The sequence below is a fragment of the Paramormyrops kingsleyae genome, chromosome 19 (genome assembly GCF_048594095.1).
Source record: "Paramormyrops kingsleyae isolate MSU_618 chromosome 19, PKINGS_0.4, whole genome shotgun sequence".
Taxonomy (NCBI): Eukaryota; Metazoa; Chordata; class Actinopteri; order Osteoglossiformes; family Mormyridae; genus Paramormyrops; species Paramormyrops kingsleyae.
In genome coordinates, this window is record NC_132815.1 from 27,609,134 (window position 1) to 27,636,210 (window position 27,077).

The 27,077-nt window shown below is 39.9% G+C and overlaps 2 long non-coding RNA genes across 4 annotated transcripts; one reads left to right on the forward strand and one right to left on the reverse strand.

Annotated features, from left to right (window-relative positions):
* Positions 1–1,484: 1,484 nt before the first annotated feature.
* On the reverse strand, positions 1,485–9,253 carry LOC140581145 (uncharacterized). Of its 3 annotated transcripts, none has more exons than XR_011984187.1 (8): positions 8,897–9,253; positions 8,542–8,576; positions 7,778–7,870; positions 5,585–5,796; positions 4,497–5,482; positions 4,326–4,395; positions 3,115–3,283; positions 1,485–1,966 (listed from the first exon to the last, which is right to left on the reverse strand). It is a non-coding gene; the product is annotated as an uncharacterized lncRNA (long non-coding RNA). The 3 variants fall into 3 exon arrangements; XR_011984186.1 differs by having other exon boundaries at positions 8,542–8,579; XR_011984188.1 differs by lacking the exon at positions 5,585–5,796 and having other exon boundaries at positions 8,542–8,579.
* Positions 9,254–16,792: 7,539 nt separating this feature from the next.
* Positions 16,793–25,450, forward strand: LOC111850953 (uncharacterized). Its single transcript, XR_011984231.1, has 7 exons — positions 16,793–16,863; positions 17,464–17,553; positions 20,595–20,798; positions 20,936–21,043; positions 21,397–22,404; positions 23,432–23,600; positions 25,005–25,450. It is a non-coding gene; the product is annotated as an uncharacterized lncRNA (long non-coding RNA).
* The last annotated feature ends 1,627 nt before the right edge of the window (positions 25,451–27,077 follow it).

Genomic DNA, 27,077 nt, shown 5'->3' on the forward strand with positions numbered 1-27,077 from the left:
ATAAGTAAGTTAATAGATCTTAATTTTGCCTAAAAATTGGATTCACTCATTTCCACAAATTTGACTTTACTCAAAAATTAATCGTTTGAGTAGTAACTCAGTTGTTTTGAGTGTACTTAGATTTCTGGAGCATTTTAAGTTGTGGCGATATAATTCCAGTTTGCTGCATTAACTCATTTCTCCTTAGTTGACTTCATGTTCACTACACTAAAACCTGACGAGTTAGTTCAACTCAAACTGTTTGAGGAAACCGATTGCCTTAAATCATTTAAGTGTATGAACTCAAACAATTAAAGTAAAAAGTTTTGTATTGAGTAAAAGTAACTTAAGTATTCATAATTTAAGCAACTTAGTTAAATCAAGTTAAGATCATCAGTTGCATTCATTAGTTTGATTTAAATGACTTGAGTAACAATAACTTAAATGCATCCTCCTTATGTAAATGCTACTATTTAAGTTTTATTTACTCAGTTTTCTTCCTTTAAGATTTATTATTACATTCTAGTTGCGACAACTTTTAACCTAGTTGTGGCTACTCAGTTCATTTAAGGAAACTCATTGCCTTGAACCTTACACAGCAAATGTGCCAGTGTTAAATTAACACTGCATGGTGTTTAAATGGGTCACATTGAGTGTTACCTTTAACACTTTACAGTGTGCAGTGAATCTTGATTTTACAGTGTTAATCTTTATGAACTCTAATAGTCTTCAATTTACACCATAGGGCAGGGCTATTCAATTCAGGCCCTCGATTCCAAATCCAGGCCTTGTTTTTAGTTCTCCCAGGTAGTTAGTTTAATAATTACTGATTCTGATTGGTCAGAGGCTTCACACCTGGCTCACAGGTGAAGGAATACTGGAAAATCAGCAGGGCTCGGCCCTCGAGGACCGTGAGTTGAATAGCCCTGCCATAGGGTGTTGTCAATGAGTCTCCACCTCCACATATCTGCCCCATTTTAATATGTGCACAAGACATCATGAGGATCAGAAGAGCCATCCCAAATTTACCCACCGTCATGCACTGTAAAACTTTTCCCTGTAAATTTACAGTATAATACTGGCAGCTGGGTTGCCAGCCACATTCTGTTTTTTTACAGAACCACAACTGTAAACTACATTTACAGTATTGTACTGTAGTTGCCAGATACAGTATCATGCTGTAATTTAATTTTTGTTTACAGTGGTACTGTAAAACTTCCCTGTAAATTTACAGTACAACACTGGCAGCTGGGTTGCCAGCCACATTCTGTTTTTTTACAGAACCACAACTGTAAACTACATTTCAATTTTTAATATACATTCTGGCAGCATGCCTTTATTAAGTACTGTATTAAACTGTTGTGCTACTTAATTTTACAATATTACAATGTGTTATATATTGCATTAAATTGTATTTCTACACAGAATATAATTTTCCTTAAAACAAGAAAATTTTACTTTTTTCCCTTATCAGTAGTCTCAAATGGAAATAAAAAACAAAGGTCTTAGAACTTAACATGTTTATTTCTCAAAAGCAAAGGCCAGAAAATGTTGGTCGAAATGTCAGCTGTACGAAATAAATTCACTGAACAGTTAACAGAACATTAACAAGTATACTGTCCACAAATTAACTTTTCAGTAGTCTCCACAAATTAACTTCTAATTAATCGAAAGGTTTTAAATTATTTTACAATTGTGCAAAAAATAAAATGAGTCAGCAGGAAAAAAACGCATTATATAAAGAAATGCCAGCTGTACTTTTGTATACTGTTAACAGCATTATACCTTACTTCCTTTTAGTTCAATTACAGTGGATAGTGGAAGTGTCTAAAAATTCCATTCAAAGTCTGTAAGTTTTCTCAGAAGAGAGGAAACCTGTGGGTGCACAGTAGTGTTCTTTTTTTGCACAATTTGGCCAGTCTTCTTTGACGTAACTTTCCCTTTCTTGGCTTTAGATCCACGCTCTGGGTTGATGTCGAGAAAGCGTCTACAAGGCAAAAAAACAAAAATTAGTATAATGTTTATGCCTATTTTTATATCTCTCTCTTAACGAGAGATGTCTTTCAAGAATTTGTTTGGATATAGTTACTAAAATTAAAATTTTATGCTACAGTCATTGCACTTTACTGACAAAACGTGGATCAAACAAGTTTCCATTTTGTCTTTGTTAACCATGTTCTGCTTTAAATATAAATCGCATACTTCTGTGTACTCCCAGTTGCTGAACAAAGGCCGAATAACATGAATGCAAGTTATGCATAAATGTTTTATTTTACACAGTTATTTTGAAAAACAAATAAATAATAGTATAGTAATAGTGCAATTTAACTGTATTATTAGGTGTAAACAATTGTTAACTGGGGAAGATCAACATTGTATATATATATATATATATATATATATATATATATATATATATATATATATATATATATATATATATATATATATATATAATATATATAACTTTTTGTTCAAAATCAAAATCTGAAATATTACAATGGTTTTGGTGTAATTTTTTATATTTAATGTCCTGAAAAACATATATGAATTTTTAAATGTTCTAAAGGACATTACTAAATAATAAAATATATATACAAAACAATAACAATTTACATCATTTTCACAGGTTTACACCCTCCTCACTTTAAATGAATAGTGTTGCATTCATAAGCATCACTGAATGTTTCTATCTGTTGTAATAGTTGTGTATGTCTCTTGATTGTCTTTAATGTATAAAGATGAACCGTAACATCATACTGTTAATACTGGACATAATTCAAACATCAAGAAACGCTGAAAAAGATTCTGGATTATTTTTCTCAAAACCAGTGGACAGATAAATGACTCAGGACAAACAAGAAACCCTTAAACAACTATGACAAAACATTCATTGTTATCATACAGTATTAAGAATCAGGGGTGTTTAAACTTTTGCACTGGGTTGTTTAGAAATTCAGTTTTTTTGTGTGAACTTTAACATTTCTGTTTAACAATAACTTCCTCTGTGCAAGACCACATTAAAATAAACATAAATTTTTCCCAAATTATCCACCTATTTACAGATTCTGCAAGAGGGGTGTACATTTTTGAGCAGCACTGTGTATATAAATGGCAAATGCGTAAGTGTCTAACCTCTGAATAAACTCAAGGGTGCATGCTGCCTCTTCCTGATACTGGAGGTTAAAATTGTAAAATGAGGCAAACAGCGCTGCAAGACCAGAGACAATGTTGGGCTGCTCTCCTTCACACACAACCTGACCTTCCACGCTCAACATCCACCGCTGGTTGCTTAGAGACTGACCTGAAAATGAAAAAAGGATTAATAAAACATGTGAACTAAAAAAACCTACTGTTTCTTTTTCTGTTATGTTATTTAGATGTTTATAAATTAATCAACATAACTGTTAAAAGAACTACAGTATAGCTTTCTGCAGCATTCATTACTTAATTTTCTTTTAACCAGACAAACACTTAAGGTTATTTTTTCACAAAGAAATACCATAATGTATATTTCCATTTGTAGCAGTGAACTTTTCACCATATAAAGGAACAGCTTCTTTGCTAAAATGGAGGTAATGCTAAAGCAAGATAAAGGCAAGGTAGGCAATCCTGTCCAGAAACATTTTTGTCATGCTGGTTTGAAGTCTCTTAACATCCTGATAGCAATCAATAAGTAAAGTGAAACATCGGTATTATCATAATATATATATCGTGTGTGAAAGATATAGGATCAAAAAACATTGGACCGAGGGCAATGATTCGTCATGTGTATTATACGTTATCAATCGTGCTCATGTGTGATGTGCATGTAGCAGGACAATGGTGGACAGAGTGCAGGTACCTCTGTTCCTCCAAGTGGCAGTTCCAAAAGAGCAACAAAAAAAAGACAGCTCTTGAAACTGCCACAAAAAAAAAAAAAAAAGTAGATCAAAAACGGTCATACTACGCTAAACATGTGTTGCATTTACACGCTGGAGAAAAGACAGGCAGGTACATTGTTTGCTCCGATTATGATGGGTTGTGTAATAACATATGTTACTTATGTAGTTTGTGTTCACTTTACGCGTTAGCTCACCATTAGCGTAACCCAGCGTGTGATCGGGAACTGTTCATGTTTTCAAAATTACGAGTGCACCCATGTGTTTTGGAGGCGTGACTTTGAATGGTGATTCATTAGAGGGAGGGATCGTATAAATGCTTTGGTAGCAGGCAAATGTTAGCCTTTTCCAAATGATCTACTCTGCCTTTAAGACAGCTTACCTTCAAAATCAATTCCACTAACATAAAAAAACATGATGTAATTTTGTTTCCTGCCTTAAAGTATCGCTTTAAGGTTTACTTACCAAGAATTATAAGGCGTGGACTTTCTGGCAAAGGTAACGCTTGCTGGACATCCAAAGGTGTTGCAAATTCCTGAAAAAAATGTAAAAGAAAACAGTACAACCATCATCAACAGAAACAAACAATAAAACATGCTGCAAATCAATGTGAAATTTTGAATAATCTCTACTTACATCTGTCAGAAGGATAAGACCATCTAATTTCTCTTTGAAGTGTGCGAGAAGTAGTTGTAGGACCATAGCAGCAACATCATTTTGATCACTGGAGAGTGTGTTCCGAACATCCTCGTTAGTTGGTTTTTCTTTGAAAAACTGGACAATTTTTGGTCCACCCTCCTGAATAGACGATTCCAAAAGTCTGAGCACTTTTTTGTCTGTAAGCATCTCAAAATGGCCATATATATGTCTCTGTGCAAAGAGATATGGCCATTTGGTTCTTATATCTGCAATGGTATGGGACGGGATTTCATTAATCATCTTACGCTGGAGGCAATAGGTCTCTTCCATGAGTTTGCAAATGTCCCCTCTCTGTGCTCCAGAGATTCCCTCATGACGATGTATCTCCTCCATCCTTTGACGCTTAACTTCAATACTTTCGTAACTTTCACCAGGTGGAAGAATAGGCTGCCAGCTTGTACAGCCATAAGAATCAGTGGAACTTCGTTTTTTAGTATTTCCAATTTCATTCCTTTGTGTCATATGATGACTGAGTGTACTTTTTCGATTAAGATGCTCTATTCGTACTTTCAGTTGTGACAGAAGAGATGCATATCCACCCACAATCTGCCTGTCACCTACCATGTCAGCAAACACTTTTGGATACCTTCTGACTATTTGCTGAGTAACAGTTAGACACTGTGATCTGGTTGGGTTTTCCTCATGTTTCTTCATTTCATCAGCAAGGATCCTAATCATTTGTCGTCGGTCAGCTGGGGAAGGTCTCTGGTCATTCTCAATAGCACTCTGTATACCTGCAGGCATTACGTTCCAGGGAACTTTGAAATTTTCAGCCCATGAATGTGAAACACCAGTTGATCCTGGACTGTTTGCTGATGTGCTTGAGGAGCATGATGGACGTGCATCAGGAGTAGTGCTGGCTTCACAGGGAACCAATGGGAGAACATCAACTGGTTGCAAAACCACAGTTTGGTTTTGTTTTTCTGTAAATTATGTACAACAAAAAAATCTGTCAGAAAAAGTACTGTAATGCAATGTAACATTTTAAATTATCACTTTTTTAAAATAAACAATCTTATCTCTACCTTGATTTTGCCAGGCACTAAGAAGTTTCCTGCATTGAATAGGTCTGATGAACTCCAAAATGTCATCTTCCTTCACATAAATCAAATCATCTAAACCCTCCACTCCCTGATCCGTGAGCTTCTCAACCAGTTGACTGATAACATCTGGAGACAGGCTTGGCAACACTGACAGTACTGCATCTTTCAATGCTTCTTTCAATCCAGACATTATTCTAGAATTGGGAAAGAATGGTGGAGAACAATAACTGACAAGCCACACAGAGAGTATTTAGGAAGTGGGTAATAGTCCAGTAAGCTGTCTTGGTTTATGCACAAATAACCCTTATCTTGAGATGTCAAGCAATGAACTCCCTGGTCTACAAGACAAAAAGATTGACATTTTTGTGTGACAAAATACACACTGGAATTGTTATGAACAAGAATTAACTGAATTCTCCCGAACACAATTCCCTCATCATTGTTCTGCAAAATGACATGCAGGTTCTTTTTGTAAAGTGTGCCCTTCACTGTCACTTCATTTGATGCCAGTGTATTCCCTGGTTCAAAGTGAAAGCATGCAACAGATCCTTGAATGTCATCGTTGTAGTCACTTGCATGAAATTCTGTCCCTTTCTCTGCCACAACATTTTCAGGGAAAATGCTTCCTGAATTTAGGTAAGCCTGCAGAAGCTGATGTCTTTCTGCCAATGTAGCACTCAGGTTTTTGAAATTGTGCAATTTTCTGGCACACTGTTTAAAGTACGAGTGCTTACTCTCAAAACGCAGCGTCCACAAGCGAATGAGTGGACCAAAACGTTCAATGAGTTCAGGGTAATGGGACATGTAGTGGTGTTTCGGTTTAAGTGGATGACTTAGAAAAGACATCTTTCTAGTCTCAATATACTCTTCAATTAGAACTGCTAAATAAGCAATCTGACCGACTGTAATTACAGGAGCACAGATGAGCTCTGCTATTTGTCTAAGTTGAAGTATTAACTGCCACACCTCATTTTCAGTTGGATTGGCAATTTTTTCCCCTACCAAAAGAGGTAAAAACCTGAGCAGGCACCAATTTTGCACTGCATGTCCACTTAATTTCCCAGTACCCTGAGTAATGTTAGCTGGTTTATCACGTGCATCATTCCCCAGATACTTAAACTGGCTAATGCGGCGATTCAGTTCAGTGTAAGTGAACTGCATCTCTTGATTTACAAGGTGATCCACATACAAAGCAAGGTCAAATGACACAACACCTTCAAAAAGGTCATGTCCTAGACAGGGAGGTAATCCTGGCTGGCATACGTGAAAGTACTTTAGGTCATTAAATGGAGAATTGCATTTGACACCAACAGCAATTTCAGCTGCACCTGAATCCAAATCCCTAAGATTCTGTTCATATGACATTACAGTTCTCGTTAATGCCTTTGTCAGGGGTGCTGAAAGAAATGTTTGGCGGTCAATTTCACAAAATCTGCAGAAGTGGTTACTTCTACTGAAATTTTCCACAAAGCCACCAATGTAATGGGATCCAAGGTTATCTCCTGCTATTGCGCATAGTGTACCTTTGTGAACCTTTCCATCAGCTAACCGAACCCCATTTTCCTCGAGGTCTTTAAGATCTTGTACCAGAGTGGCAAAAACCAAATCCTGGCCAAAAAACTTAAAGTCTTGTTCCTTACACAGCAGAACTAGCTGCATGTGGTCAATTCCTGACCTGCAGTAAGGCAACAGGTTTCCAAGTGTCATGTAAACAGCAAGAATTTTGTGCTTTTTTTTGCCAGATCCAAGTGGGTTTGCCACTTCAAAAGCGTCTTGATACAAGATTAAAGCCAACGAATCTGTATCATCTTTTAACAGCACATTGTCATCAACATTACTGCCATCCCATACATCACTGAGGACATCATTTGCTTTAACTGTAGATCGTGAATTTTTATGTTGTTCTATAACTGATTTACAGCAGAACAGAGCTTCTAAGCTTTGCTTAATGGGAATGTACTGAGCAAAGCTTTCCTTGCCAGATTCGTTTTTACCAAGGCAGATGGGGACAGGTTCAACATACTTGAAATTGGCTTTATAGAAAGACTTTCTCCTCTTATCAGTGTGTAGTGTATGGGTATTACACATCCGAAAAAGATCATCAGTTTTCATAATGTCTACAACATTCTTTACATCAGTTTCAGAAATGCCAAGTGTAGTTAATTTTTCACTTACCATGTGTAGCAAATGAGACTGGCTAATATCATGGATGTCCTGCAGCCCCTCAATTACTGACTGAATTACAGATGATGGGAGAATGTGCTTTGCCTGCAATTTGAGATAAAACAGAGCCATATTCTTCAAAAAAAGTGATTCATTTGCATTATCTGGCAATAGTGCAATATCCACCTGCTCTTCACTATCACCACAATCCATAAACAAATCAGACAGTGCATTTGAGTCTTCAGCCACATTGCATTCCTCACCATGTGGTCTCTGCACTGAAAAATTCAAATGTAGTATATTATGGCGAAACCTATCTGCTGAGGAGTTGCAGTGATACCTGGATATATGTGAGGTCAGTGTTGATGCAAAAGAAAAGCTTTTATTACACTTAAATGGGCAAGGCACTCTAGTGCCTTCTTTGATATGAGACTTCAGGTGTAAAATGAAGTTTCTTAAATCACTACATCTTTCCTGACAGACACCAATGTCACAGACTAAAGTGTAAGCATTACCTAATTGCTCAGCAGACGTCTTTGTGTCCTTCTTTTTGTGATCCCTGAATATATGAGCCTTAAAAGCAGCAAACTTTTTGAATCTTCTGGGGCAATCAGGAATACCACATTTAAAATAAGCATTAGGAACATGACTATGCATTTTCATGTGCTGACAGTATGATAAGACGGATTCAAATGCACTATCACAGAACTGACACCACATCATTTTTATGAACAAGTTAATTATAACTGTAAAATTAACTTTTAAGATTAACTTACGTTGGCGCTCGGTCGATCTTTATCAGATAAAGTAACTGCTGAAATATAAATGAACAGACAATCAAATGCAGGTCGTCCGAATGACAAAATAAAAGATAAATCAAAGTTAATTTGTGAGTAAGTTAGTTAAGAACAGACTGAACTATTCACTCGGGTTTTAACCTAACATTACGTGTAACGTTGCAGGCTAAGTTAACGTTACGTTAAATCACAACACTTATTTCGGGCATTAAAATTTTGATGTAACGTTAGATGTTCAATCGTCGAAAACGACAGGATTAACACGCCGATCAAAAAAACCTTCCACTCGTGCAAACAGAAATGCAATCGAATAAAACAGTCGACGGTGTCTTACCGTGTCAATGCTCAGGAAAACAATTATCCATCTGCTACCAACTTCATTTCTCTTCGTCACAGACAAAATGTATTATCTTCGTCTTTTTGCTGCATTATCCTGTCATTTTATATGCAACGTATATATTGTTCGTGCTTTAGTGGCACTGGCTCTGCTCACATTTTAAAGAAATTTAGCGCGAAGGAAATCAATCCCATAATGCAACATTTACAGCCTGATACTGTATTACGATTTTTGCGGGCTGAAAACAGAAAAATACTGTACATTTACAGCCTTTCTGTTAAATATACAGTCTGATACTGGTTTATAAAAATACAGTACAATACTGTTAGAAATTGCCTGTAAATTTACAGTAAAGTTTTACAGTGTGAGAAAGACTCTGACCAAAAAGGACCTTACAGCTTTTTCTTGTTTTCTATCGAAGCTTTCCTCCTCAGTTCTGACTTATCTTGATGATTTGAAAGCTGTGGTCTTGGTGGGTTTCCCCTCCTGATATGTGGTTTTGTAGAATGATGACCTCAAGACAGAAGAAAACTTTTTGGAGATCAACAGGGCTTGTCCCCTTAGTGGTTTATATTTTATTGGTGTAGGGATGTGTTTGATTGCCAGTCCTGTCCTGGGATGATTAACATATGTCTGTAAAAGTGTTAGGACAGTTGTCATACTCATTTCTGTGCAGCTCCTGGTACCGCCCACTCCCCTGGTGCTGGATGAATATTTGCACAGCATGACACAGTACAGTTTTTTGACTTAAGCTTTTTTTTTTTTTTTAATCCACTGCAATTGTGATGAATAGGGCAAGAGAACAAAAACCCCAGAAATGGCTCTTGCATGCTAGTCAGTGACTAGGTGAGATGGTTTAACCTCTATGGTTTCATGGCTATGAAAATTGATGTAGTCAACTCAAATACTCATCATAACAACATTCAACATTTTTGATCAAAGTTTTAAAAAAAATGTATTTTCAAATTTTACAGGAAAAAAAAAACACAAGACACAACAAAAGAGAACACAAAACCAAACCCCCCCGTCCCCCCCAACACCAGACAGACACAGGGATGCCATAACAATCAGATGTCCATAAAAAAATTAAAATAATAATAAGTAATCTTCACACACACTCCCTTTACGGCACAATATTATCTGCGTTCATGCCCTCAGCAAAAGTTAAGAAAGGCTGCCAAATACTATAAAATGTACTAGTAGACCCTCTGTCACGCTCGGGCGATGTGGGCGAGCAGGGAATTAGGCGAGCAAGCCAGGACGTCAGGGAAACGGGGTTTTACTGAACAAAAGACGGGCAAAGCACAGCACATGACAATACAATGACAAGTCTGGGGAAGACTGACTCAGACGAGGACTAAATACAAAAGACAAGCTAGACTTAACAGGACACAGGCGATCACAATTAGGGCTGAACACGAGGTAACGAGGTGGGTGTGGCACACATCAGGAGCGGACGGAGCGGATCATGACAGAACCCCCCCCCCCCAAAGGCGCGCACACCGGGCGCGCCCGAGAGGAGGCGACAGACGGGACGAGACCGGGGGAACAGGACCTGGAAGACAAAACCCAAAAACCATCAACGAAGAACAGGGAACAAGACAGAGACACAAAACAAGAACAAGGACGAAAAGAAAGACAGGACCTGACACAGAACAGGGAAGGCAGACAGGCAGACAAGGAAGGGAGACACAGAAGGGGAGAAAGGCGGAACAAAAGGGCCAGGAGTGAACGAAGGAGACAGAGAGGGACGAGGAGCAGAGACAGGCGGGACAAACGGAAAGGGAGGAGGAACAAGGGGAGCACGAGGGAGCCCAGGCGGGCGACGGGCAGCGGCCGGAGGGGCCGCAGGGGAGAGGGAGGAAGGAGCTGGAGGGGACCACCTAGGGGCCAAGGGAACGGGACGAGGGAGTGACGGAGGGGACACGGAGGGAGCAGGAGGGAACACCAGTGAAGGCAGGCAGGAGGGGGAAGCCGCGGCAGGCGGAGGCTGCAGTCCGACGCCCAGCCGGAGCAGGGGGGCCCGGAGGCGACCGACATGGAGCCGCAGGCGGGACCGAGGACCGGCACCGAGGATCCAGGGGGGGACCCGGGCCCTACGCCTATGTCCCCGTCCCTTGCCGGATACAGAGAGGCGGGGTCCTGGGGGGTGTCGGCTTTGCCGGGGTAAGGGCGAGTGAGTCAGAGCCTCCCTGGGGGCAACAGGCGAGGCTGTAGGTAGGGCAGCCCGCAGGGTCGCGGGCAGGACGGGAGATGCGGCCTCAAGCAGGGCCGCGGGCGAGTCGGGAGAGGCGGCCTCAAGCAGGGCCGCGGGCGAGTCGGGAGAGGCGGCCTCAGGTAGGGCCGCGGGCAGGTCGGGAGAAGCGGTCTCGGACGGGGCCGTGGGCGTGTGGCCAGCAGGGGGCGCCGCAGCGGGTGCCACCATCACGCAGCTAGCAGGGGGCGCCGCAGCGGGTGCCACCATCACGCAGCTAGCAGGGGGCGCCGCAGCGGGTGCCACCATCACGCAGCCAGCAGGGGGCGCCACAGCGGCCACCTCAGGCAGGTCAGGCGTCGGCAGGACCGGCGAGACAGGCAGTTCCGGTGCCGGCAGGACAGGCGAGACAGGCAGTTCCGGTGCCGGCAGGACAGGCGAGACAGGCAGTTCCGGTGCCGGCAGGACAGGCGAGACAGGCAGTTCCGGTGCCGGCAGGACGGGTGCCTCAGTCGGAGCTGCAGCGTGCACCCTCAGCTCCTGATCACCAGGGGGCGCCGCGGCGGGCGTCGCCTCCATGCGGCCAGCAGGGGGTGCCGTAGCAGGCGCCGCCATCACGCGGCCAGCAGGGGGCGCAACCGCGGTCACCGCGGGCTGCACCGCAGGCGGAGCGGTGGCAGCTGCAGGGACTGCAGGCAGGTCCGGTAGAACAGGCGGGTCAGGTAAGACAGGTGGGTACAGCAGGACAGGCGGGTCCAGCAGGACAGGCAGGACAGGCGGAACAGGCGGGACAGGCGGTGCTGCAGGCAGATCGGCGTCAGCAGCAACAGGCAGTGCAGCCGCGGGCAGATCAGCGGCAGCAGCAGCAGGCAGTGCTGCAGGCAGGTCGGCGGCAGCAGCGGGCAGCGCTGCAGGCAGGTCGGCGGCAGCAGCGGGCGGTGCCGCGGGCAAAGCGGCGGCGGCGGCAGCAGCAGGCTGTGCCGCGGGCGGAGAGGTGGTAGCAGCAGCAGCCGGCGGTGCCGCGGGCAGGTCCGGAGCCGGCAGGATGGATGCCGAGCACGTCGGCGCTGTCCCTTTAAGGGCTCTTGAGACGCGGGGAATAGCGTCCCTCACAGCGCTGATACCTCTTCTGGGATAGTGCTCTGGCCGGTCATCCCCAGCCTCTACAGGTAGTTGGTCCTCCCCGTTGTGGGGCTCATCGGTCATACAGACGTCCTCCACGGCGGGGAGAAGGGAGCACGCTCCCAAGAAGAGCGTCGTCGGGTGGATTTTCCTCCCTTTTCCCCGGCGTCTCTTTTTGGCGCGGGGGAGAGCGGAGCCTTCTGGGACCCAGGGCAGCTCCCCGCAGCGGGGAAGCAGAGCGGCCATAGCCGCGTGAAGCTCAGGGTTGCGCGTCTTCTTGCCAGCCCTTTTTGTGACTAGGAAGGTGGCTGGTAGCGAGTCGGGGGGCGGTTCCCGGGTGGCACACCCCGGGTGGGGTAGCCAAACAGCCGCTCTCTCCCTCAGCTGCTGCAAGTGTTCGCTCACCTGCTGGAGCAGCTGTTCCTCGCCGGTACGGAACCTCCTATTAAGGAGCTCCCAGCAGCTCTCCACCAGCCGGCGGGCTACAGGATCCGGGTGGTGATCGAGCTGATTCGTCCATAGAATCACCTCGTTCTCCATGGGGAGGACTTCCCCGGTGGCGCTGAGCTTGTTTCTGAGACTTGTCATTCTGTCACGCTCGGGCGATGTGGGCGAGCAGGGAATTAGGCGAGCAAGCCAGGACGTCAGGGAAACGGGGTTTTACTGAACAAAAGACGGGCAAAGCACAGCACATGACAATACAATGACAAGTCTGGGGAAGACTGACTCAGACGAGGACTAAATACAAAAGACAAGCTAGACTTAACAGGACACAGGCGATCACAATTAGGGCTGAACACGAGGTAACGAGGTGGGCGTGGCACACATCAGGAGCGGACGGAGCGGATCATGACACCCTCTAACTGTATACCTAATTTTCTCCAGTTTAAGACAGTACATCACTTCCCTTACCCAGTGGCTAAAAGTTGCAGGATCAGGATCTTTCCATTTAGTCAAGATTAATCTCCTAGCCAGAAGGGAACAGAAGGTCAACATTTTAATTTTCCTTTGGTGAAAACTGGTATTCCCTGGAGGCACACCAAACAATGCAATAAATGGAGTTGGCTCTATTATCTCTCCAAATATTCCAGAAAAAGTCCCAAAAATATTGGTCCAGAACCTGTAGAGTCTTGGACAAGACCAGAACATATGCAGCAGAGTAGCAGGAGCCTGCCTGCATCTGTCACATGTGGTGTCTATATCAGTTTTAATCCTAGAAAGTCTGACTTTTGACCAATGTAAATTGTAGTACAGCATGTCTAAGGCAAATGGACGATGAGAAAATTCCCTGTATTATTTTGTGCCAGATTTCCTCTGAAATTGGTTCAGCTAAATCTGTCTCCCATTTATTTCTGAGTAAGTCTAAGGGTGTTGAATCATACATATTGAGTATTTCATAAATCCTGCGTATAGTTTGTTTTTGGACTGATGTACATTCAAATATTGAATCTAATAAAGAAAGTGGAGGGCATGATGGGAAATTATTAGAATTCGATGCCACAAAGTGCCGAAGCTGCAAGTACCTATAAAAATGTGATTTGGGAATGTCGTATTTCTGTACCAGCTGCTCAAAGGATGCAAAATTTCCATCAATATAGAGTTCAGACAATGAGACCAAACCCTTTCTAACCCAAACTTTAAAGGCATCATCCATCATAGATGGAACAAACATGTAATTTTTAGCAATTGGGGCAGCCTGCGGTAACTCTGTAAGGGAAAACGATAGTCTGAATTGATTCCAGATTTTAACTGAATGTATAACAACTGGATTAGAGGTCAAACTAGAGATTGATTGAATGAATGGTATTTTAGAACACAATAATGCTATTAAAGAAGTGGACCTAACTGAAGCCCCCTCCAGAATTGTCCAAACAGGGGGATTAATGTCATTATTTAACCAGAACATCAGTGCTCTTATATTGGCTGCCCAGTAATAATACAAGAAATTTGGAAGTGCCATCCCTCCTTTTGCACGAGGTCTCTGCAGTATACTTCTTTTAATTCTTGGTGTTTTTTTGTTCCAAATAAAGGTTGAGATCTGATTATTTAATTTGGAGAAGAAAGATTTTGTTAAGAATAACGGAAGGCACTGAAACTTGGGCAATACACTCATTTTTATGATATTAATTCTTCCACCCAATGAAAGATGGAGGTGGTCCCAACGTTCAAGATCTTGTTTTAGATTGGATAAGAGAGGTGGATAATTGGCTCCGAACAAGTCTTTATGATCATGCGTAACCCAAATCCCAAGGTATTTAAATTTTTTAGGGCTAATTTTAAAGGGAGTTGCGCTTAAAGATGACAGACTGATTCCATCACCAACAGGCATTAGTTCACTTTTCTGAACATTAACTTTATAGCCAGATATTTTGCCAAACTCTGTAAGTAAAGTCACTAACGTAGGTAAGTTTGTCAGAGGTTGTGACAAGTATAATAACATGTCGTCTGCATAAAGCGAAACCTTATGTTCCAATCCTGCCCTTTGAATACCCTGGATATCAGCTCTTTGTCTCAAAGTTAAAGCAAGTGGTTCCATTGCGATTGCAAATAGAAGTGGAGACAGAGGACATCCTTGCCTCGTGCCGCGTTGAAGCTCAAAATAAGCAGATATGTTGTTATTAGTACGCACAGCGGCTAATGGAGACGTCACGGGAGAACATTTTAAAACAAATTTGAGGAAGCACTTCTTTACACAGCGTGTAGTTAGAGTATGGAATAGTCTTCCTGCTAGTGTAGTGGAAGCTAAAACCATGGGTTCCTTTAAATCAGAGCTAGATAAGATTTTAACAACTCTGAGCTATTAGTTAAGTTCTCCCCAAACGAGCTTGATGGGCCGAATGGCCTCCTCTCGTTTGTAAATTTCTTATGTTCTTATGTGTCTAAAAGTTTTATCCATGAAATAAGCCTACGACCAAATCCAAACCTCTCCAGAGTATTAAAAAGACACACGGTCAAATGCCTTTTCCGCATCCAATGAGAGAACTACCTCCGGTGTGCCAGATGGAGAGGGGCCATAAAGAATATTCAAAAGTCGTCTGATGTTAACAAAAAGAATAACGATTCTTAATAAACCCCGTTTGGTCAGGTGAAATGATGGAGGGCAACACCCCCTCTAAACGTCGCGCAAGGACCTTAGCAAGCACTTTGGCGTCGGTATTAAGAAGGGAGATCGGACGGAATGAGCTACACTCTAGAGGATTCTTGTCTTTTTTAAGGATTAATGAGATAACTGCCTGACGCATGGTTGGTGGTAGGGATTTTACTGAAAGTGACTCTTCAAAAACTGATAACAGCAAAGGAGAAATTAAAAAAAAAAATCTGTTGGGAAACCATCCGGTCCCGGTGATTTGCCAGTCTGCATAGATCTAATTGCTGAAGCTATCTCCTCCACCGTGAGATTTTCTTCCAAATCAGCAACCGTCACTGGATCTATAGAAGGGATATGTATATTAGTCCTCCAGGGAAAGAGGATCGACACATGAATCGGAGGTATATAGTGACTGATAATAATTTTGGAAACATGTATTAATTTTAAGGTTATCAGTATTTTTTAAGCCTTGCTCATTGTTAATTACAGGGATGGACTGACTGGCAGTCCTTTGTCTTAGCTGATGAGCAAGTGTTCGCCCAGCCTTGTCCCCATGCTCATAGGACACATGTCTTAATTTAGAAATAAGATATTCAGCCTGCTTTGTTGACAGGAGATCAAACTCAGTCTGCAAAAATATATGCTTTTTCATTATGTCTGCAGAGGGTCTATAACTATATAATCTATCTAGCTCCAGTACACTGTAAAAAATATATATTTTTTTACAGTTTTTGCCAGTAAATTTTACAGTGTTTTCCCTGTTTTTTTAAATTACAGAAATGTTTTATTAAAATTACAAAAAAAAACTGTTTATTGACTCGTGTGACGTAATTTAACAGAGAAACTTTGTATAAATGGAATACAGTATATATCTGTTTTTTTAACCGATTTTCAATGATAATTGTAACCAAACTAACTGTAAAAATAAAGTTTTTTTATTAACCTGCTGGCCTCTTTTAACACATGAAATACTGTAACAACTGTGTTAATTTCTGACACCCCTTAGCTTGACACAGATTATCAGAAATCTGTTAAAAATAGAGATATCCTAGTTAAAAGTATATCTATCTACTTGTGTTAAGCAGGCCTCTTCTTTTTTTGTTTTTAAAACCAGTCTTAAAACACGTCTTTTCTCTTTGGCTTTTGACACATAGTAAGATGTCGACTTTATTTGCTTGTTTTAATTTGTTACTTTGAATGCTTTTATTGTGTGCGTATTAATTGTACTTATGTGTTTTTTCTGTACAGCACTTTGGACAACATTGGTTGTTGTAAAGTGCTTAACAAATAAAGTTGGTATGGTATGGTAAATTTAGCTGTTTAAAAAAAGACCGTTGCAATTTAAATAATAAGCTACGAAAACCAATGCAAAAGACAAATCACAAACCTCTGTGCTCAGCAAATCATTTTCACGGCAATAATTATTTAAGCCAATCAGAATTGACACCTCTGCTACGTTGGTGACGCACGCAGAAAGAAGCAAGCGACAGGATGAAGACGTTGGCGCGCTGGTGAGCGGTCTATTACGCTGTTTTCGAGGAAGCAACACTTGTGAGAGAGGTAACGTCGAAAATATTTACTGACACATTCAAAAATTCAACACAATACTTTTTGTGGCCGTGACTGCGTGGCACGTGGCTGGCTAACTAAAAAAGTTAGTTAGCTTACTAAAGTTGACCACTGCTAGCAACAGCTTTCAAATATGCTGCGCATGTAAGCGCATTAACTGGCCCAAAACATCGTCAAAATTATTAGAAAAAGATAATTGTTTGGGTTAAAGTGATAAGTCAACGTTGCCTTTGGTTTCAAATGGTACACTAACAGCAGTCTCTAGCAAAAGCATCCACGATTCTCAAAAAAAAATGTCAGCAAATTTTGTGTAATTGATATACAGCTAAAATGACATGAGGAAAATACTCGTAGTGTGGTGCTAGATGGTCACATTGATTGTAAAGGTTTAAGAAACAAACACACTTTATTTCAAATTGTAAAGGCTTAACACTGAGTGACTGTTTCAGAAATGCCTAAATTACTGATTTTTTTGTGACTGAATCTGAGACTCAAGTAAATAAAGAAAATCGATGTTGCTGTGTTACAATTTATTGTAATGTAATTTTGCACAAACATTATGCAAACTATTTTTTTTTTTTTTTCCTCCAGTTTTTTGATTCCATACCAGGAATTGGAACAATAGCTATCTGGAACTTCTGAAACTGAGATCAGTCAGAAGCCTTCAAGCTCAAACATTAAGTAAGTTTGCAATATGGCAAGTGTTCTAAATGCTTTCACATGTCCTATATGTGGCATTTCTATGAAAACAGTGAAAGGGTATGTAAATCATCAAAAATTACACACAAATGAAGCACATGGTGAATATGCATGTTGTGTAATTGGGTGCAAATCAAAGTTTACCAAGTATAATTCCTTTAAAAGTCATATATTGCGCCACCATAGGCGGTCATCCGTGTCACAATGTGAAACCGTACAGGGTCCACTGAAATGTGAAAAGCCACATTGCCAGAAACAATGCATTGATCTGAAAGATCTTTTGGATCATTTAAAGTTGCATGTTTCAAAGAAAGAAGAGGTGAAGTGCCCATTTAAAGGCTGTGGCAAAGCCTTTTCATTGAGGTCCTCTTTTACTGCACACATTTCTAGAAATCATAAAAAAGCTGCATCTGTGCACGTGTCAGCTATGTATCTTGTTGATTCTGTGCCAAGCCAGTCTTTTGATGTTGCTCAAAGTCCGTCAGATGTAAGCATTGACGAGCCTGAGGATATCCTGGACACACCTGATATGAAAGGGCTATATATGAGAAATTTGTGTATGTTTTACATGAAGTTACAGGCCAAATACCTTGTACCTTCATCCACTATTCAGATGATTGTGGAACAAGTAGATAGTCTCAGTGATGTGTGTCACCAGTACACAACAAATCACCTTAAAGGTGTCCTGCAAGCTAATACGAGATTGACAGAGTCAGAAATAAAAGATGTTCTGGCAAATTTAAATGGTTCTAGCTTGCATGCATCCTGTAGCCCTGCACTCTCTTCTGAGTATTTGAGAAGGCAATATTTTCAGACAAACTTCTCTTATGTGCATCCTCAAACTATTAGTTTAGGCACTGATGATAATCGAAAGGAACAATTTGCTCAGTATATTCCAATAAAAGAGACTTTGCAGGCTTTGCTAAAAGACCCAATTGTGTGGAAAGAATGTACAAAGCATGAAGATGAAACTTCTGCACATGTTCTAAGTGATGTGAGAGATGGATCTGTCTACAAGAGTAATACACTGTTTAGGGAGTCGGGTATAAGTATAAAGCTTATACTGTATCAAGATGCCTTCGAGGTTGTTAATCCTCTTGGGTCAGCAAAAAAAAAATACAAGATCCTTGGGGTTTACTTTACACTGGCCAACCTTGACCCGTTTTATCGTTCCAGTGTTGAAAACTTGCAGCTTGTGCTCTTGTGTAGGGAAGAACACTTTAAATATTTTGGCCACGACAAAGTGTTCTCCACAATGCTGTCAGATATCAAGGAACTGGAGACAAATGGGCTTGTGATATCTGGGCATGTTGTTAAGGCATCAGTTTTTTGCATTGCTGGAGATAATTTGGGGTCTCACAATATTGGAGGTTTCACAGAAAACTTCAGTACCTCCACTTACTTCTGTAGATATTGCCTGGTAACTAGAAGTGAGTTCCATGATTTCCAAAAAGGTGCACCACCTCGAACAGTGCAAAACTACAATGAGGCAGTACAACAGATAAGAAGTGGTGCCCTGACAGAATTCAGGGGTTTAAAATTTGATTCGGTTTTCAATTCCCTCACTTACTTTCATGTCAGCCAGCCTGGCCTCCCACCTTGTATTGGACATGATGTGTTTGAAGGAGTTGTGGCATATGACTTGGCCATGTACATCAAGCACTTTGTGAAGGTAAAGAAATTCTTTACTTACAGTCAGCTAAACCGGAGAATCAGGCAGTTCAGCTATCAGGGATCTGATGCCACTTCTACTCCTTCAGAGGTTGTTGAAAAGGGAGTTAAAATAGGTGGCCAGGCAACAGAAAACTGGTCTCTCCTGAGGCTTCTTCCTATTGTAATAGGTGAAAAGATTGCCGAAACGGATGATCCGATATGGCAGCTGACAGTCCAGCTGAAAGAACTTGTGGAATTAATATGTGCCCCTAAAATATCTCACTCTCAAGTTGCTTTGCTCAATGTTCTCATTGTGGAGTATTTAGAAACAAGAAAGGAGATGTTTCCTGATCATAAACTCAAACCAAAGCACCATTACATGGGCCACTATCCTGCTTTGATTCTAAAGTTTGGCCCACTCATAAGATTGTGGACTATGAGATTCGAAAGCAAGCATTCTTATTTCAAAAGATGTGTGAGAAGAACACAGAATTTCAAAAATGTGTGCCAGACACTTGCAAATAACCACCAACTTCTGCAAACATATCTAAACTCAAGTTCTGTCTTTGCTCCTACTTTGCAAGTGAAACAATCCACCCCTTTCCATGCAGAGTTGTACAGTGATGCAGTACGCAGTGCAGTAGAAGCAAGCTTGCCTGATCAGTGTGCTCTTGAAGCATCTACTGAGATACAGTGGAAAGGCACACTATACAGAAAGGGATTTTTTCTTTGCATAGGTCCTGGCATGCCAACAGAGTTTGCACAAATCGAACTTATGCTAATAATGGATAAGAATGTGTACTTCCTTGTAACTCCTCATGGTTCACAGTATTTACCTGAGTTTGGACTGTATGAAATTCACACAGCATGTGGAGGCATGATGTGCATAAATGGAGAGCTGTTGTTGGATTACTATCCATTGCCTGCTTATGCTTTTTGTGGAACTCGAGTAATTTCTCTCAAACATAGCAAAGTAGATATTGAGTAGGAAATGTAATGCTGAGTTGTGACTGTGTGAGCACTAGGTAATATAAGGATGAGTACAGTAGACTGTGCAGGACTTGAGTATGGCTGAAGAGGTCCTTAAATGCTTGAAATTACATTTTAGAATTTAACTTTCAATAACAGAGTTCCATACATATTCTTGCGTAGTTAAAAACAGATAGTGATAAAAATGGTCACCACTTCACAAAGATGCAGAAACAAATCTACACACACATTAAGCTAATGTTTAAAGCTGATCATGGAATGGCTGCCTCTGAAGCTAAGAAATGAAGAATACATTACATTTTCCTTTTGGGCTGAATTGCACTTTGGATATTTATTTGGGCTAACACTGAATTACAATGTCTGACTCTCTCTTTTCTTAGTGATGGATGATGTAGACAGTGGTCTTTCTGACTTCATTTACTCTGTGCTGCCAAATTCAAGTTCAAATGACCTGCTGTTAGAGACTCTTCAGACCTTGGGTTTGGAAACCATGGAAGATTTAAAATATGTCCAGGAGGAAGATCTTGTTAATACCCTCAGGCCAATTGAAGCTCGAAAATTGATTGCAAGATTTAAAGCTTTTTGTAAGTATACTTAATTGTAAGTTGTAAACACATAAAAAATATTATATCCTCACAACATAATGGATCAGTTGTATTTGAGTTCTGCAAAGCGATTTTGAAAGATTTTGCAGGCCTAAATCCTATTGTCTTCTGTCCAGCTGAAAAGGATGCCAAAGAGATTCCTGATCTGCCTACCAGAGCTGAGCCAGAAAGATGTATAAGCACACACACAGGAACAATGCCATGCAGAGACCATCCATCTACAAGTATGTGTGATGAAAATGTTTTGGCTTAATTGAAGCATATTTTCTAATTATTAATGTCTTTTGATCTGAGACAAACAAGCCTGAACAATACAATAAGGGATATTCTATTGTTCAGGCTTAGGGTTAGACTGTGATGTATCAATATTACAATTGAAAATGCTTTATCATTTAAATTCGATGTTAAGCCTGGTAGAATAGATTAGTGTTTCACATACAGTAGCTGTTTTTTGTTGTCGTTTTTTCACACTCCATCAAAAATGTACTCGAGTTGTGGCATGTCTTCTGGTCATAGGCCAGTAGTGAATGCTAAAATTTAATGAACTATTTTGAATTTTTTTTTCTGCCCTCTCCAGATGAATACAGTGCAGCTCATTCCAACTCTCCACAGTCTTCCTCAAGCTCAAGTGAAGTCTCAACTCCTCATAGAAACACTCCAGTGGATAACAACTGGCACTTCAATTTTGAGATACCCTGGAGTAAAATGCCGTCAGAACTTACCAGAAAGCTCGAAAATAAAGAGCGGCCAACAGGACGTGAAAGACGTGAAATGATTCGCCTGATGTTAGGAGAGATTCTAACCATCTGCCCTACACCAGGGAAGAAACATCTATGTGAAATTGCTAGGAAGATTGTTTCAAGATATCCTCTGTCATTTAGAGATGTTATTGAAGATCAAGTTGTTGGTAGTGGTTATGACTCCCTTACCAAGCAGCTGCAGGCTAGACTTGACAACATGAAAAGAGGGAAAACCTCACTTTACCTGAAAAGACAGACGTTCAGTGCAAGTGAGGGAGAAGACCCACCTTCCAAGATAAGAAGAGTGGATACATATGGTTGCACAAATTGGCAACCAAAACGGCTGCCACCGGGTGAAACTGAGGAGACTCAGAAATGTGCACAAGAAGAATTAAAGAACATGCACAAAAACAAAAGCAAGAACGCCAAAAGTATTCAAGAAAAAATGCTGGCTACTTTCTACACTCAGAGAAGCGACATAAGTAGAATGGAAACCCCTGTTTTGGTAAAAGAGTGGCCATATCTGTTTGAGATGTGCGGGATAATGGTCCACTTCAAAGAGCTAACAGATATGGATGTTGACAGAGGAGCCATCTCAAGTAAATGTGAAAGAGTCATTTCATATCTCATGTCCCATGACAAGAAGAACAGCAAAATAGAGGGCATCTTAGAAGGCATTGAAAGTGCCAAAGCGAAGCATCTAGATCCTTATCTTCCTGGATGTGTGATGTTGCTTCTGAAACATTTCAGTGAAGATCAGGCCAAGATGTTTGTGATGGTTGATGAGACGTGTCTGCCATCTGAAGTTGATCAACTGCCCAGCACGCCTTGCATCGTTGTGTGTGGTATGTGGTATTTTATGTTTTATCCCATTTAAGCAAAAGGCATTTTTAAATTTATGAATGGGTTGATACAGGCATATTAAATCAGGGGCTGGCTGGAGATTCTAGTGAACTTAAGTATATCTTGTTAATGGGTTAAGCATTTTCTGCAATTAGACCTTCATCAGCGTAGCACTAGCATTATGGAACTAAATTAATTATTTTTTAAAAGTTGATTAAAAGGGTAGTCAAGCCGAAACAGAAAATTGGCATTTATACACCATAATGTCATTCCAAACTTGTCTGACTTGTTCATTTTTAGAACACCGATATTGCAGAACGTTATCAGCTGTTTATGTCCATACGTTGATGGAACTTGTTGGTTACCATTCACCTTTAATGTAATCCACGTTACTCGTGTTTTAATTCAAGTCTTCTGAACAAATATGGTCACTTTATATGAGATTTATTAACTACAGTATCAAATCATAACACATTTTAGTGTACATCCACATCACATACAAAATGTCACATCTCTTTTAGCATAGAATTTCATTAATCACCATTGCCATAATGTATAGACAAATTAGGTTTCACTTTACGGCCTTATTTATTTTATATGTGATTTTAAATTGAGAGTTACAACTGCATTTTATATTTATAAACAGTAAAGTGATTGTATTGCTTCAGAAGACTTGGATTTAACCTCATGGGTCAAATGGATTCATGCTTTTATCTTTGTGTATCCTCAATGTTGGTTGCCTTTCATCTACATTGTTTGGATCAAAACAGCTGATAACTTTTAAATATCTTAATTTGTATTACACAGATAAACTGTCATACTGTTTTGAAAATACATTAGTTACTGTGAGAATTATTTTTTGGTGGACACCCTTAACTTTTTAACATAATGGAAAGGTAAAACCCAGAATAGTAAGGTTTTCTTGTGCTAATATGCAAGCCAAATATTGTGGTCTTTTGACAGTCGTGATGTTAGACTTTTCATTTAACCTAATGTTTTTGACTTTTCTTATTTTCCTATGTACTGTAGGGAGTTCTCCCCTCACAGCTGAAAACTTGATGATTGCTGTGGACCAGACCATCGTGAAAGATGGGGTTACAAATTGTGGTGATGCCCTTGTAATGATGTTCGTATCCTACTACTGCCTCAACATCAGTTATCCACTGGAACTTGGAGCAACTCTGGAGTTCATGCAGAGGTAAGACTTAAAGTTTAACCACAAAATGCATTTCCTGAAGAACAAAAAGTGTGTATATATGGCCCAAAGATGGATAGATAAACAATTATCCATTTAGGAAATTAATGGACATGAAACCGGTAACAGAAGAAGGTCTAGATAAATTTTATTTGGTGGCAAGATCATTACAACATTTATTCAATGACAGGAGCAAAATGAGCAGACGCTGTGCATTTCTGGCATCTGTGGGAAGACAACTGGTATTGGTACATTATGAACTGTCTATTCTGATTTAATAGATCACAATTTTTTCCCTGTTGGACATTACATTCTCACCTTCCATCAATCTTGTGGTGCGACTATCACTGTGTCCTAACCAGACGCGATGCGATAAGATTCCAGCGACAAGCAATTTGCCTGTCCACACCAGACACGATTACAAGATGCAACAAAATCAATCAAAAACCACAGCCAATCAGAACAGCGTGTGGGCGGGCTCCCGCGGCAAGTGCACGGCCCCAGAGATTAATTTAGTTAAAAACATAATAAATCAAAATGTATTATTTTACACATTACACCATGTTAAACTATTAAAAATACATACTGAGTTATTAAAACAATCTTTGTTATAGAATCAAGTTTGAACGTTCTTGTTTCCATTTGTGTAATTGTAAGACCTGAGGTAGTACGGCTACAAGGCTGGGAACAATAAATGATATTCAAAGTCACATTACATGCTTTTAACATTAAATAAAACACATAAACAGTACCTGAGATTATCATTGCCATACTTTGTGTTGTAGTTCCAGCCGCGATGTCGCGGAAAAATAGAAGCAGTTTCTAAAATAGAATCGTTGTGTGTCGCCGTCACGGCTGGTTAGGACATGGTGTAACACTTCCTTTATGATCTATGGATATGTTGACACTGGCATCAGATTTTAACACTGGTTGTTGGAACGCATCACAGCCATTGTAGGCACAGTTGCTTAATGGGAGATACTTGTTCACCCCAAAATAAAATTGTCATCGTTTACTTGCACTCATGTTGTTCTAAACCTGTATGAATTTCTTCTTTTGAACACAGAGATATTTTGAAGAATGTTTGTAACCAAACAGTTGATGGACCCCATTGACTTCCAAAGTATTTTTTTCCATACTATTGAAGTCAATTGGGTCCATCAACAGTTTGGTTACAAACAAATCTTCAAAGTATCTTTTGTGTTCAACAAAAGAAATAAATGTGTACAGGTTTGTAACAACTTAAAGTTGAGTAAATGATGACAACTTTATTTTGGGGTGAACTATACCTTTAGATATGTCTGTCACCTCTCTAGCTCAGTTTAAATACTTTTTATATGGCTCATCAGAATTGCTGATTATGAAAAATGTTTGTAGCACTATTCAAGTGTATTTCTGTCTTCACAGATGCCTTTTCAGGATAAATCCAGATAGGGGGACAAAAGTGGAGAAGCAGCAATCTAAAAAACAGCAGTCCCTAAATCCCAAGGTTCTTTCTTTGATTACAAACATTGCAGACTTTGAATGGCGTGAGTAGACATCTCACATGCCAGCTTCTTTTTGTTTCATACATTTCCATTTAGTTTATATACTATTCTGTATTGTGTAAAGGGTTCATTCTGCTTGTATTTTGTGGCTGACTGTTATCTTGAGTGAGTGCAGCGTTTTAACGTGTGTTTACATGTTTTAAATTGTGTACATTTCAAAGTACAGGTTTAAAAAAAAAAAAAAAACTCACAGTAAAGACCAGTAGTTTTAACCAGTGGGGAGAACCAGTTTCATAAAAAAATGCTTTGTTAAATGTTGATCACAGGCTGTATTTGCAGATAACAAATAAAACAAAATTAAGATTACTGTTGTTGTGTGTTTTATTATTAAAGCAAATCTTAGTTATTTTTGCAGTTTAAACTGCAAAAAAAAGTTTAAGAACTGTTATAAAAACTGTATGTGTGTATATCTATATATATTATGTGTATTTTTTTATCATTCTTTAAATAATTTTTCTGTGTTTGAATATTTTAATGTATGTTAACATACATTTTAACAATGTATGTTTCATACAGATTTCATGGTATTATAAGGATATTTTGTGTAGAATAACAGTAATAAACCGTTTTTTTACAGTATATGTTATCTGTACTTAACATTTTTTTAAAGACGATTTTCTGTGTGTTAGAGGTGTATGACTGTATTTTAAAAATTAATTTGTTAAAATTAAAAGATTTCATGGTTTTATAAGGATATAACAGTAGAATAACAGTAATAAACCGTAATTATAGGAAAAGAAATTACCGTTTTTTTACAGCATATGTTATTATCTGTACTTAAAACTTTTTTTAAAGACGATTTTCTGTGTTTTAGAGGTGTATGACTACATTTTCACAATTAATTTATGTTAAAATTAAAAGATTTCATGGTTCTATAATGATCTAACAGTAGAATAACAGTAATAAACCGTAATTATAGGATAAGAAATTACCATTTTTTTACTGTTTTTTGCTGTTTTTTTTCCTGACAGTATTTTTCCGTTTTTTAACAGACATTTTCTGGCGCCCCTGCTGCCAGAAAATTACCGTTTTTTTACGTTTTTTTTTTTTACAGTGTATCTCATCAGCCAGTTCTTTAAGGCGTGCAGCATCACTTTTATTCTTCCTTGCGCAATATGAAATTATCTGGCCTCGTAAATATGCCTTAAGTGACTCCCATATAGTCGAAGAGGACATCCCTGGTGTCTGGTTAATCTCAAGGAATAATGTAATCTCAGAGGAAATGAATTTAGTAAAAGCTTCCTCTGATAGAAGCAAGGAGTTTAACCTCCAGGGACGGTAGCTGGATTGTGTATTGGGGATACGCATTTTCATAATTAGGGGACCATGGTCAGATATAACTATAGCTCCATAATGACATTTAGTAATAAAAGAAAGAAGTCTCTTGTCTAGGAAAAAAGTATCTATACGGGAAAAGGTCTTATGAACAGAGGAAAAGAAGGAATATTCTCTGGAAGTAGGGTTACGAAACCGCCAAATGTCAGCTATACCATATGATTTGAGAAAAAGTTTCATTGAACGTGCTGATTTAGAAAGGGGAGCTTTTTTGGACAGGCTACGATCTAAAACGGGGGAGAGTACACAGTTTGTGTCGCCACCAAGAATAAGGTGGTGTGATGATATATCTGGTAACCGAGAGAAAATATTTGAAAAGAATGCAGGGTTATCCCAGTTTGGAGCATAAATATTAGCTAGGATAACTGGGAGGGAATAAAGCTGACCCACCACAATAACATATCGCCCCAAGGAATCAGTCTCTACACTAGTCATAGTGAATGGCGTATTTTTTTTGATGAGTATGGCCACACCTCTAGCTTTTGAATGGAAATTGGAATGATATATCTGTTCCGCCCAAATCCCTCTGAGCCGGAAATGATCCGTTGTACGTAAGTGAGCCTCCTGGAGGAATGCGATGTCCACATCAAGTTGTTTT